The following is a 14,431-nucleotide window of genomic DNA, read 5'->3' on the forward strand; positions in this document are numbered from 1 at the left end:
AATTTCTCACTTTCCTTCCTCCCCTGTGACAGCTGAGGGATGGTGGCCGCAGGTGTCAGGGGCTGTGGCTGTCTGACGGCGCCCAGGTGCCCAGGGACAGCAGTTCAGGTGGTGGGCTTTGGCCAGCAGGGGTGGGTGGGCTCAGTTTGCAGAGTAAAACAGCTGAGGTAAATTGTCTTTATTTAGGAGTGAGCAGCTTGGCTGTTCTGTGAGATGGAAGCACTGGCCCTGTCCTCTCATCCCAAAAGGCTCTGGAGGGGAGCCCAGCCTGTGTGGAGCTGGCAGGGAAGGTCCAGGGCAGCAGGTAAGGAAGGCTCTCTGGACTTTCTGGGCTCATTTATCTCAGTGTTATCTTGCTGGTGCAGACCCTGCTCACAGCAAGTGTGTGGGAGCAGCTTGTTTCACCCTCTGGGTGTATTTGGAGAGCTGCATTGGGTCAGGAGATCCTGGCATGTATTTCTGTGATGTTAGGTTGTTCTTTTTTATTTACTTTTTTTAAATTTACATTTGCTTTATCCATCTTAGTTTCCTGTTTGTCTCCACTTACCTGGAAACTTGTAACACCTCTTTTTGTGGTTACAACAACTCATTTTCCATGGGATAACATTCACATTGTTGTCTGGCTGGAAGTGAAGTACCAAGAGGTTGTTTGGTACAACTGATGACAAGAGAAAGGCTTGGCTGTCTCAGCACAATATTGGAGGAGCTTTCCTTTCTCCATGTTTGATTTATGAATCTCTTTACGTTTCACAGGGGTTATAGAAGCAGAATTTGGCTGATGCAGCTGGCATGGTTCTTCCACATGAAATTTTATGGTTGGGAGAAAATTTCTGGGGCATTTTCAGTTGGAATTGCATGTCCCAAGCCAAGGCTGGGGCTTCTGCAGTTGTTAAAAGGAAAAAAAGAAAAAAAAAAAAAAAAAGAAGGCAGAGCTTTTGCATGGCATGAAGCAGTAATTCATGGGAAGTGTCCCAGATTAAAAAAAAGCAAACAGCAGCACCACCAACCCCAAACTGCTGTCATCCACATTCAGTATTGGCAAATAAGATATATCCTCATGATTGTGTAACTGAGGAAACTGAGGCAGGGAGTGACCAAGAAATCATTGAGAGAGCTTAGACTGTCATCTAAGGGTTCAGGGTGGGACTTTTGGTTAGAACTGATGATTTTGGGTGTCTCAGTGCAAGACCTCTAATAGAATCTGGTGTGTGTTTTTTGGGGTTTTATTTGTTTGCTGTTTTGTTTTTTTGCATCAGCCCTGTCAGTGTACCCCATCTTGTTCCCTTTCTGCCCTGCAGGTGTGCACTCCTGTCTGTGAGGTATTTGGTGCCTTTTCAGTGCACAATTCCAGATGCTGTAGAAGTGAATTGTCTGAATAATACATGTATTTGAAAAATTCATACCTTGCATCCACCTTAGGCAAGAAAGAAAAATTCTTACCTTGTATCCACCTTATTCCTTCCGTAAGAAAAAACTGTCTGCAGGAAACAGTTGCACCTACAAGTACCCTAAAGCTAGAGGCTGATCCAGAGAAACCTACTTAGCTTTTGTCTGCTGTAGTGCTCAGGTGAGAATGGGCTGCCAAGGACGTGATTTGCTGTCTCTAAAATATACAATCCTTGTGCAAGGAGCAGCAGATGCAGCTCCAAACCTGCCCGAACTCATCTTTTTCCTCCGTGCTGCTGGAACTGGGTCTCACTTTAAGGGAATAGCAGATGGGGCTGTGAGAGGGACAAAGAGAAGTGAACCCTGGCGTGTTCGGCATGTTAATGTGGGCTCTGAGAGCTCCACAGGGGCTGTCCCACAGGCCTGTGCTGCTTAGCAGTTTTGGCTTGCCACAGGTAATAAAAGGCAGCACTCGTGAAGAACTAAATGTACGAGTTTATTAAAACACGAGCAGGCTGTTGTCTTTCTCGAGGAAAATGTCTTGTCCTCTTTCATCACACTTTATAGAGCATGTTGAGACACAATGGAGAACACTGCTGATCTTGTTCAGGAGCAGGGAGTGTTCCTGTGAATGGGAGAGCTCCATTTGAATTAATCATGGCTGATTAGGCATCTAATAGGCTCTGCAGCTCTTTAGATCTGAGCTCTGCAGCAGCAGCTGATGCAGAAGTTGTGACAGTGAGTGAGAGCATAGGTGCAGCTCTCTCTGCAGGCATGCACAGGGGTTTTGTTTCCATGGCTTTGCAATTTCACACTTTGACCAGGTTATGTCTCACAGCTGTCTGCATCATCACTTATTCTATCCCTCAAAAACGGGGCTAGTCAGCATTCTTTGGGCTTTTTCTGGGAATTGCAATGAACTATGGAGTTGTCAGGAGTGTGTGTCTAGAAATAATAACAGTAAAATTATCACCCAAAAGGAAAGATTGAAATTCACAGGATTTTGTGCATGTTCCTCCTTTTATGAGCAAAGAACAAATTCATTAAATAAATTAACCAGACACTGCTGGGAACATGCTAAGTGAAATCTGTGTTTGCTGTGTGTATGTGTGTATTTGTGTGGGTGATTTTAAGTGATGGGAGAAGAAAACACTGACCCTCTGCTTTGTAGAAGTCTCCCAAAGCCTGTTTCCGATCTAGGCCTGCTTACCCATCCATTCAGCCCCTCCTCTGGGGAGTTCCATGAAAGAACTTTTTTTTTCTGCTGGCCATCTCTCTTTATGCTGCTCCGTGTACTTATTGTCAGGAAGAAAGATCTTGTTGTCTCACATCTAAATATCTATTTCAAAGTGAAGTAAAAAGCATGAGATGTCTTTTTGTTCAGCATTTGTACAGCTCCTGCTCAGCAGGACTGCTTATGATTGAGATCCTTGATCTCTATATCAGTACAAAAAGCCAGAAAAATAAGCTCCTACCTGGGGCAGGACGAATTCCTGCATCTGACCAATGCAAAAAAGCAAAGCTCTTCAAATGCCAAATAGTCCATCTGTTAATGTGCTGTGCCAAGTTTCTGGAAGACCATCAATGCAACTCAGGTTGTAAAACTATCTAAAACATTGAATAGATAACTGTTTGTGATAGAAAACTTTCAAGTTGTGAGTGAAGCTGTGAAAGGTCCTGCCATGGAAGTCGCAGTGCCTGGGGAGGGAACAATCAGACAGCAGCAGTTCAGCTGAGTGCCCTGGCTCCTGGTGATGCTGCTGGACATGTCACAGGGCCGGGCACCTGAGGAGAGGCAGCTGCATTTCAAAAGTCCATGCAGGCTAGAATGTTCTACTCAACCGTTCTATTCATGTTCTTGGAGAGGAACTCTGATGGAAGTACCTTAACTGAGGCTCACTTGAGCTCGGTGAGTCTGCTGTAATGATTCATACACAGGAAGGCACAGATCCTTGATCCCCTCTGAGCACTTGTTTGCATCCTGATGGCTTTCAAGAATGAATAGACTATGAGGTGCTAAAAGCTCAGCCCAGGCTGAGTGGGTGGAGGAAAGGGGATATTGCTAAATGAATGCTGTGCTATTTATTGCTGAGTGGATGTCTCCCAGATTGTGAAAAACAAGTCTTTTTTTTTTTTTTTTTTTTTCTAGTTTTTTTTTCTTCAAGGCTGCTCCTGGTAGGTGAGATGCACCAGGATAAGTTGGGGCCTGACCACAGTGAGAAGGTGGCTACGGCACCTGCTGAAAATTGCTGGTCCAATATGTGAGCTGGGATTGGGAATGGTCTAGGCTGGTGCTCTCCATCTGAATGCTTGTGCTTCCCCAGTTCCCCTTTGGTGTGATTATGAGCTTAACCCTTTGGTGTTTCTGCTGTCATATGTACTATGTTTGAATACTCATTAAGTGTCCCATGTGGATAGAAATGGAAAGCCCTTCAGACTGCAGTTTTTCCCCACATTAAAGAACCAAATTAAACAGATGGTGCAGATCCATCCACTGTGGTTTTGCCAACAGGGTTGTTTTCTTTTCTTACAGTTTCTGCTCTGATTTTGTGACCTTACGTTGCTCACCTCTGTCTTGTGGAGGGAGATATTTCTCAGCCCTCACTCCAGTAAGAGCCATGGCTTTGGCCATGACTATTGAGATAGGAGTGTGCCTACCGAGTTTCCACAACTGTGCTACAAAACCTGCTGGTTTCTGTACTAAAATTAAATACAGGCCTATGTGTTTGTATAATTGGGACCTGAGAACTGAAGCAAAATATCCCAGAGAGCGTGTGCTTTTTCCTTTGTAACCCTCTGATGTGTATGTGCTTTAAATTTGTTCTTGAAATGCATCCACTTTGCTGTGTCTGAATGGAAGTCCTTTTTCAAGGAAAAAGGAAGAACAAAAATATTTTAGGTTGTGATAGTTGCTCTTGGTAGGAGATGAGATCAGTTTCTAAAGTGACAAGCTGATCATCTGTGTCTCAGGGTCTTGTTCAAGCATCTCTCAATATGAAGGGAATTATGGGCACAGATCTTCAACATCAACTAAATAATGGCTGTCCTTGTGTCATCTTGGATATCTAATGAATGTTTGCTGCTTGTTTCCAATAATACTGCAAAAGGAAAAAAAGTGTTGTCTTGGATTTTAGAGGCAGCAAAAATCTGTGGAAGGTGTTGATGCTGCAGAGACTTGAAGACAGACCTGCATTGTACTCTGTCAAAAAGGTGACAAAGTTAGTTCAGACCACTCCAGAAAAGGGGAGTGACTGTGATGCTTAAATCTGCTTTCAGATATTTCTTTCCCCAAGTTTAGGCATTTACGTCCAGTTCAGATGGAGCTATAGCAGTTCAAAGAAGAGAGCACCAAAGCCATCCACTGTTCCTCCTTGAAGTCTGGCAGAAAGTGTCTTTGTGCTGTGGCAACCCTGGGCATTTGGACTGAGGGCATGGAAATAAACACCAAGGAGTGAGCTTTCTGTTGCTTTCACATTGATTTGTTTCCTGTAAGTTTTTTTTGTGTTCAATACAGAAACACATGACCAGGAGACGCCTAAATGGAGTGCAGGTTGTATCTCTGCAGCTCAGAATGCAGCAGGGTCTCCTGGTTGGGCAAGAACCTGTGTGAGCTCTTCTCCCCATCCCCTGCAGTCACAGGCATTCGTGCCTGTGTGCTCCCATGCTGCAGAGCCCTCCTCACTGCAGAGCATCTGTCATCATGTGTTCAAAATGATCCAAAGCTAAAATGGGAGCATTCCCTTCTCTCCAGCCTGAGCCCAGAACAGGCAGCAGAGTCTGTCTTAGACTTGTAAGTAGATTGTGCAAATCTTGGCACTGAGAGTGTGTGGTGTGTGCTGCCACAGCTGGGGAGCTGCTGTGGAAAGGGTCAGGGGACCCTCTGCAGGACTGAGGAAGATGCCAATATAGAAGCCTGTATTGACAAATTCCTCTCCCCAGTGACTCCTGGGCTGCTGGGGGAGTGGATGTATGGGAACACTGATCTTCAGATCTGTTCTCCCTATAATGGGTTATGTCAAACCACAAGTCTTCAAATGATGCAGAGGAGCAATCTCCCAAAGTGCAGGGTTCTGTTTCCCAGCTCACATCAGGAGAGGTGAATGGCAGCAAATAAAACATGTTTAGCTTCATGGGGACCACAGCAAGACAGATGGCTGCTGGTGCATCACTGGCTGCAGGCCTGGGAATGCCAGCTTCTAGTGAGATGAGAACTGAGAAAGTGCTCAATTAGGCATTAATTAATTAATTAATCAGAACCAGAGGAGACAGTCTCAAGCTATGTCAGGGAAGGTATAAGTTGGATATTAGGAAGAATTTTTTCACCAAAAGAATAATAAAGTACTGGAATGCTCTTCCCAGGGCAGTGGTAGAATCACCATGTCTGGATGTGTTTAAAAAAAAGACTGGACATGGCACTTGGTGCTGTAGTCTAGCTGAGGTCTTAGGGCATAGGTTGGACTCTATGATCTTAGAGGTCTCTTCCAACAGGAAGTCTCATTATTCTGTGACTCTATGATCTCTCTGGAGGCAGGAGCTGCTGGTGCTCACTGCTGAGCTGCTGTGGGATCCCCACTGTGGTTGTGAGTGTGTGCTGTCTCTGAAGGTGCCTGCACAGCAGTGATTGTTCTCCAAATAAACACCTTCCCTCTCAGGCAAACAAAGCAATTTCTGCTCAGACAAGTACTTGCAGTTCTCCCCTTTTGTAATTCATTTTTCAAAATGCTGTTGCCATTCAGCTGTGGAGAAGAAACAATGCCATCCACCCACAAAGAAAGGGCAGCAAAGGGTCCAGATCCCTTCAGGATAAAAATTGTTTGTTCAAAAGGTTTGGCAGCTTCTTTCAAATATCAACCATCTTCACAAAAGCGTGGAATGGGTGATAATTGGTGTGAGGTGTTTGGTTGGGTTTTTTCACCCTCTTTCCCTTGTACCTCCTGACCTGCCTCTGTGCTGTACCCTGCCCTTAATGTGCACATCTCTAAATCCAGGGTCATTGCACATGAGCAGCAGGTGCTGGGAGGGACAAGTAAGGGCAATGTTTTATTTTAAGGCAAAGAGAGTGCTGGTAGATGTTGCCTTTGATCTGTTCCCTTTATACCACTGTAGATGAAATTTTCTGACTTCTCCTGGATATGGGTGAAGGACTCACCAGATACCTGCATCAATTGATTTGGGCTGTGTGCAGCACTAGACAGCAACACCAGAGTGGTAAGGCAGATCCAGAAAGCTCCTCACAGATCAGTGAGGGTGCACAGAAAGCTCATCCCAGATCAGTGAGGGGACAGCACAGACCGTGTCCATGCTGCTGTCTGCACCATTGCAGTGAGCAGGCGTGCTCTGAATTCCTGTGTGCAGCTCTGCAGGTAAAGTTCCTCCCAGCAAGGTCTTGCCTTCTGGTGCACCCATTCTTTCCAAACACCTTGCGCGTATAATCCCTTGCTGCTTTTTTCCTAAATAAAATGAGCAAATTTCCTGCTAATTGTAGCAAAGTCAAGCAAGACTTTTCCAAAATTCTCTCTCTCCTTAGTTTTTATTCATAGTGTTTCTAAGTTGTCCACAAGGAAGTGTTAACTGAGCTGGACCTAATTCATCAGGTGCAACCCTTTAAATTGCTACTTGCTGCTGAATTCTTAGCACTGCTGGGAAGCACAGTTTTGAATGACAGAAGGTTTTGAGCTGGGTTTAGTACAGGAACAAATTTCAAATGGAGATGGGAAGAGAACATATTTGATTTTTGCGCTTCAGAAGCAAAATGGCCACATACAGCTTGAAGGTTGTTTGATGACCCTGCATTATTTTATTTTATAGCAGTTTATTCTGTTCTATCCTACTGTGAGGGACAGATTGCTAACAGAGAGTTATGATACAGCTGGGAGTGGATTCAGCCCACTCTGGTTCCTGAAGGTGACAGACACCAGCTGGTGAAGTCTCTTCTGGAGGGACTGGTGATCTGCCACAGGAGATGTGGATGTGGCCTCTCCTTCCTGCTGAGCACAACTGGTGGGAGTTCAGGGCTTGCTGCTAATTTCATTTCACTAAAGACCTTTCTGCTTTACCACAGAGTGAGAGCAGGCAGGTGCAGGAGCCGCGTGCTCCATCCTGGGTAAATCTCCCTGTGCAGATCAGAAAAGGCTCCTCCACGGCCCGGTGAGGGGCTGGGTTCCTCACAGTGCCAAGGATTTATTTCCCTTGGGGCTTGGGCAAGCAGGCAGGTTTGTGCAGAACCTGAGCATGCATCAGGAGGTGTAGGTCTTTTCCAGGAAATTTGCTTTTCATAGTGAATTCTGGTCTCTTCCCTAAGCTGCTGTACCCCCTGGCTTTAGGTGATGATGTATCAGACTAATACCCACAAAATAGCCATAGCTATAGTAAAACTTTGTGTGCCTGAAGCACAGGAATGCTGGTTTCTTTCTTCCACCTTAATACAGAGAATCAGCCAAGGCGGAGAATGAGGTACAAAATACAATGACCAAAAAAAGGTGACTGAAATAGGAAAAATAAGCATGGGCCATAATTTTTCTGTCTCCCCTCCAATTTCTGAACATTGAAACTGAGGCCTCTTGAAGGCAAGAAGGCTTCAACACCCAAAAGGAACATTTCATCTGTGGGGAACTATGTTCTTAGTAAAACTCAGTGTACACAATTACAAGTTCAAATCTATGCTGGTATGAATTATCACAAGTCTACTAACTGATGGTGACCCAATTCAGATTGCATGCATCTCCCTTCTGCTCCATTTACACATTGCTGTACCTCAGTTTTATCAGATCTGTGAATGCCAAGTGACAGAGAGAAAGAAGTCAAATGATAGAGGGATGGTTCTGTGGAGGCTATTTGAGTGCTGGACTTCAGAAGCTTCTCTGACTCTTTCAAAATCACACTTACTTTGCAGCATCTATCATTATGCAATGCATTCTTTGCAGCCCTTATAAACCTTTAAGGGCCTATAAATTACTATACAGGACACAGTAATATATTGCCTGCACCAGAAATTGCACAGCAAACTGCTGATGGAATTAGAGTGGAATTCTCTGTACTGTGAGTGCTGTCTACTATACAATAAATCATATAATGCTTCTGTTTAGCAACACCTGATTAAGCAATAAGGTTCAAAACAGCACATGATGAGATCATTTTATGTGTGATTTAAAACCCTCTAAAGCTATAAGGCAAAGTAGGTATCTTATATTTAGAGTGACCTGAGTCACTCTAAGTAATGCTGACTACCCACATTCCAGAGCTCCAGTCACATTGTGCAGGTTACTGAATCAGGACTTGTCTGTGGATACCTTTGTTTGAGTAATTGCCCTTGTTAATAAGGTGCAACTTCTGGGAATTGGGTCAGATCAGGCCTTGTAGGATGTTTTGTATCATAACATGATGTTCCATTGAACATGAACTTGTCCTGGCACCTTTCAGGGCTGTAATAGCTGTAATTAGTGGCAGCTCTTCTCCCATATAAACACCTGTCTTTCCCATGCAGGTTTTCTGGTTAATTCTCCTCTGGATTCTTCCCAGGATGTCTCATGGGAGAGGTGTTCTGCCACTTCTGAGCAGGGCAGATGTGTCAAAACATGCTGAAGAAGCATCTTTATATTAACGTGGTGGCAAAGTGTCTCTGAATATGATGCAAAGGTCAAAACTTAAACTCTTTAGACTCAATGAGCTGAGATGTTTGTAAGCAACCAGAATGTGGCAAAGCCTAGGAGGAGAAAGTGTGGTACAGATGGTGTTAGCAATTAAACCATTTGTTCATATGCATAGATTTCTGCTCTGAAGTTTTGAATGCTGCAGTGGCCAGCAGCAGACTGCCTCGAACAGAGTTGATTCTCTCCTGAAATTGATACTGTTCAGGTCCAATTGTTTAGCTCCTGGTTTCTGCTGGGTGATTGTGACCTGTGTGCAGTGGCCAGGAGGGTTGTTCCAGTGCTCCTTTGAACCCTTTGGTAACCAAAGCAAGATGTGTGCACCACAGTGGAAGAGGTGGGGAAGCTGTGAGGACCATAGGAACTGCTATGGGAGCACATTAAAGGAGGAAATGGGAGATTTTCTGTTGCACATGCAACTTCCTGAGGTTACCCTGCCTAGGGCAGTGCAAGGGAGGGGGAAAAGTGCTGAACTGGGTTAGAAAGGCTGCTTTGATTATGAACCTGTGTTATGCTGACTTAATTCGCCATCACTGAGTTCATCCAGGTTCTTACAACGTGCAAAGCCTTTGTAGCCACTGAGAAATGGGGCTTGCCCTGCTGAACTGCTGTGGGCAAAGTATTTAACAGACACAAAGGTCTCTGTAAGTTTGTTGTGATTGCTTGTGTGCTGTGGCATTTCTTTGTTATCTCCCGTTCCAGTTTCTTGGTCTGTAGTTTAATAAACACAACAAATTTACCTTCCTAGCTGTTTCTAATTGCACTTGGTGAAGCAAAATCACTCTCAAGAAGTAATGCTGCCTTACACAAATCTGGTCTTCCTACTGCATTCATTATTCTCCATTCCCATGTCTTGACCCCTTCAACAAAACATTTTCCTTCATTCCTCCATGGACCCTGCTATCCTGCCCTTCTCCTCAGCAGTTTGAGAAGAGATCATGGTAATAGCTTGCCTTAATTTGATCAGGGAGATGGTGAAATTTTTATTAGCCTTTTACACACTCTCTAAAATGCGTTAGCATACAGAGGAAAAGAATTTCTCAAGGAGCAGCAAGATCAAGCCTAAAGCTTGAAGTAGTTAGTGAAAAATAAATTGAACAATGGACAGTGAGGGAGATGTATCTAGGAAAGGAATTCTTGGCAGTTAGGAAATTCCTTGACAATGGCTGTTTTTTTTTTGCTGAAGGGTAAGATAGAGTTGGTTAAACCAGATGCATTTCTAGGGCGAGGCTGTAAAGCTGGGATCCAAGAATGAAGTTTTCCAGGGTCTAAATGCTACATTCTGGAAGGCTGACTTAGACCTTTCTCTTTAAGACTGAACATGACTTTATTTTTTTCTCATTTTGATTTTTTTTTTCCAAGGAGCACATCCCCAGTGCTGTGTTACTGCTGCAGTGGGATGGATGCACAGGGAGGAGGCTGCCCTGGTGGATTGCTAACTTATCTCCCATTCTGCAACCCTAAACTGAGAGATCTCAAAGGGACAGGGTGGTAAAAAGTGCCTAATCAACTTCACCACAGACTTGGGACTAATTTGAATGTGCTTTGTCTCTTGAGTAACAAAGGCACATCAGCATTTCCAAGATGAAAATATGAAGTGAATTTTCTAACCAGAGTAACTTGAAGATTAACCAGTACCTGGTGCTTGCTATATTTTTATATTTGCAATTGGTAACGTGATAGCAGAGAAGTTACTGAAATTTTTTTTAAATGCAGACTCTTCTGCAGTGAAGACAGGAATCACCTGATTTCTCTAGGAGGCTGCTGCATTAGGTTGTCTTTTGTGATTTCTTGGAGAAATAGTGGGATGGGAGGTACTTGAGCCCAAACAGGATTGAAACATCCCTTGAATATTCATGTACAGCTCAACTGCCACCAAAATCATCAGCCTTCTACTGAAAAAATGTATTTCTGTGCTTTCCCCTGTAGCTTGGTGTTGTTTTCTCAATGCCCGGCTCAGGGGCTCTATTTTTGTCACAATGTAATTTCAGTTATCTTCCTTGGATCTGCAACCAGCTGAGTGGGAAAAAAACTGTGACCATCTTTTCTAGTGATGGAAGGTGCTGCTAATTTTCTATAGGATATTTATTCTCAGGTTTTATATATATATATATATATATATATATATATATATATATATATATGAAAAAATAATATAAATATTTATATATAAAGTATTTATAAAATAAATACATATAAAATATATATTAAATTATATATAAATATTTATATATATATAATTTATAGATAAATTATATATATATAATTTATTCTCAGGCTTTAAAATCTCCAAGGTAAGAACCAAGGACTGGATTCCTTGGTTCTCAAACCAGAATTGAAGTTGCCACTCTCTTTCCCAGTGTGTGACATTTGCAAATGTTTCTTTTGAGGAGTGGCCTTGAGCTGTGTCCCTGGGCTGGCAGGACCTGCTGTGGTGGCAATTGGATGTCCCTCAATCTTTTAAACCTCTGCTCAGCTCCGCTGGGCCTGAGCATTTTGGCTGCTCTTCTGCTTTGTTATTGAGTCTGGAGTCAGTTTGTGTTTCTGCAAGCACATCAGTAATCAGCTCCTAGGCTTCTTGATGCAGGGAGAATTCCATGCATTGCACTCATTCATGGTGCCTGACTGGTGGAGGCTGGATAATGGTGCAGGTACTCCTCTGGAAAGTGAAATTTCCCATTGCCAGGGGAGTGAAAAAGCAGGAGGATTTACAGCAAATGCAGCTACTTGAAGGAAAGGTGTGATGAGCTATCACAATTATGCATTATTCTTTAAATGTATTTTACAGCATCTGCTCCTGTCATTCCTAATTCATATGTCAGGCTTGGATGTGTCTTAAGTTGTGATAATTTGAACATAATAAATCTGGGTTCCCTTCTGTTTTCCCTTGGTACGCACATGCTGACAGTTTCAGGAGGCTGAATGTGAGCTGTGTGGCACCTCTGCTGTGACACAGGGCATGGGGCAGCTGGAATTGAACACCCTTCCTGAAATCCCTACAATGCCCTGTCTCCTCCTCACCTCCTGCCTCCACCACTGAAAGGTGCATCAGGAATGAGGAGTGAGGAAGAAATGAGGGTGTGTAACTCTTCTGTTTGTCTTGGAAGTGGATGTGTGTGGGGCAGAAGGCATTACAGACTGGGCTGTGTTTTCTCTGTAGGTTTATTGCCTCTTGACAGGAGGGTTTGTAACCTTGTGAGATGCCACTGTTCAGGGGATGAGACCTGGCTGGATGTGTTACTGAGAGTGTAAAAGGGAGTCATAATGCTCAATATGAGGAAAACTTGAAAGGTTTAAATAATGAACATCCATGCTGGCCTTTAATAGGAACTGTGAGCCACATTGGTCAGGTCTGATGTGGCCTGGTGGATAGGCATGGATAGACATGGTTCACCTCTTTTTCCTATCTAAGAGCTGTTATTTTGGTGGCAGATATACTGTTTGAGGTGCCTTTACTCTTCCCCTGGGTCCCACCCACTCTGTGATACAAAGATAGCTGCTGACCTAGAGCATCCCTTGCTTCTCATTCAGTTTTTATGCTGTAGCAGATATTTATCTTTAGGCAGGAAGTGACAGGGTTAGTCCCTGATGAGCTGTCAGATTAGCAGAAGCTATTTGAGAGAAATCTGATTTACACAGTAGCTGTAAAAGGGAATGGGGACAAAGAAAGGAAGGATGGTCAAAATAAAACCCCAACTCCCTCAGCCATTTATTGTATGATTGATTCTCTAAACTCTTCATCAGCTTTGCTGCCCTTCTCCGGACACTCTTCAGCATTTCCATGTCTTTCTTGAAGTGAGAGACCCAGAACCAGGCTCCAATAAACTGACTGCAAGTTACAGAACCCATAAATAGATGCCTTTTTTCATTTTCTTCTTACCCATTAGGGAGATGTTTTATCTGGAACTGAAGCTAAATTTGAACTCCCAGAACAGCAACCATTGAGCTGCTTCTATGGGCTTATTCTGTGACCAGATATAAAAGCATTTCCAGATGCCTCTTGTGACAGTCTGGGCTGATGCTGGATCCTGCCACAACCTCTAAGATCAACTGCTCGTGTTCCAAGGTGGGAATTATTTCACTGTTCCCATTTCCTAGGAGATCCAACTCACTTGTCCTCTTTCTGGTGATGAGGTTGGTGCCCCTGGCAGACCAGAGCTCTGGTGAGGATTGCAAGAAATGAGAATCTCTTCTCTCCTGTTAATCCCACTGCAAGTGGTTGGAACCTTTACTTCAAGGAAAGTGAAGGTGCAGCAACGTTAAATTTGGGCAGAGATTTGCAGATGGTGGAATGAGGACTGATGGTGGGTGATGTGGGGACTCTTCATGTAGGCTGTGGGGCTGCAGTGCTCTCTGCTGTTGCATTGCAGCTCAGAATATCTATAAAAAAGAGCTGGTTGAGTTTGCCTTCGTAGCCTTGAGCATTACCCTGCACGGCACAAATAACACAAAGGAGGTAGTGGAGCTTAAAAGGACAATTATCTGTTGCAAAAACAAACAAAACCATCAGGATGTCAGACAGCTGCATTCCTTTCACACTAGGCCATAAGTCAGGAAAGAGAAAATGATCATTTTCTTTGGAGCAGTGAAGCTGTTTACCCCTATCACCTTTCCCCATGGCTGCATTTCTTTATCAATGGTATGGGGCTGTTTATCAAACACACAATTTATGGAGGTCCCTTTTCTTTATGGGTTAAATGTAGGTGGCCCATCCACCTTGGTCTGAACCCTCCTTTCCATTCCACCTCTTCGTTTGTGTTTAAGGGACCTTCTTGCCGCTCTGCTAAAGCTGAGTTCATTACCTTGGAGCTTCCCTGAAACAAGGTGCTTGTCCTTGAGGAACTGGAAGTACCTCTTTTGGTTACCTCAATATGCTGGAAGTATATTTTCATATACTTTTTAGGATGTGGAAAGAAAGATTGCCCTGAGAAGAAGTTGGGGAAAACATTTTGAGGACCTTGGAGGCTGTTGGATGAGTGTGTGATACTGGAGAGTCCAATATTTGCATTTCCTTCCTCATTGTAACAGAGGAATTTTCAGTAGTCTCTACAGGAACTGTTTATTTAAAGGCTGTGTGGAGAGTTTTGAAATAAACATGTGTTTTGGCTACAACTTCTTTATTGCTTTTTTTGGTTTTAATGCAGGACCTTAAGGGAGGTGGGGGAAGCTGCAGTGATGAGATCAGCAGATAGAGAGCTGGAGATGGGAGCTCTGTCCCCATCCCGGAGCCCTGGCCAGATTGTAATTTGTGAAATCCCATATTTGCTTCCCCTCTGTGTTTTCAGCTGGTTGGAGCACTCTTTGCTTTCTGGTAACAATCTGCTCTTTATTGCTTTCAAGGTAGAGGAGGAATTCTGCAAGGGGGAGGCTTGCAAAAGCACTCTAGAAAGAATGTCAGG

At 43.7% G+C, this 14,431-nt stretch overlaps 1 long non-coding RNA gene across 1 annotated transcript; it reads left to right on the top strand.

The window, feature by feature from the left end:
* The first annotated feature begins 224 nt into the window (after window positions 1–224).
* Window positions 225–14,137, top strand: LOC132078372 (uncharacterized). Its single transcript, XR_009419258.1, has 3 exons — window positions 225–304; window positions 12,920–13,098; window positions 13,936–14,137. It is a non-coding gene; the product is annotated as an uncharacterized LOC132078372 (long non-coding RNA).
* The last annotated feature ends 294 nt before the right edge of the window (window positions 14,138–14,431 follow it).

The sequence above is a fragment of the Ammospiza nelsoni genome, chromosome 11, assembly GCF_027579445.1.
Source record: "Ammospiza nelsoni isolate bAmmNel1 chromosome 11, bAmmNel1.pri, whole genome shotgun sequence".
NCBI lineage: Eukaryota > Metazoa > Chordata > Aves > Passeriformes > Passerellidae > Ammospiza > Ammospiza nelsoni.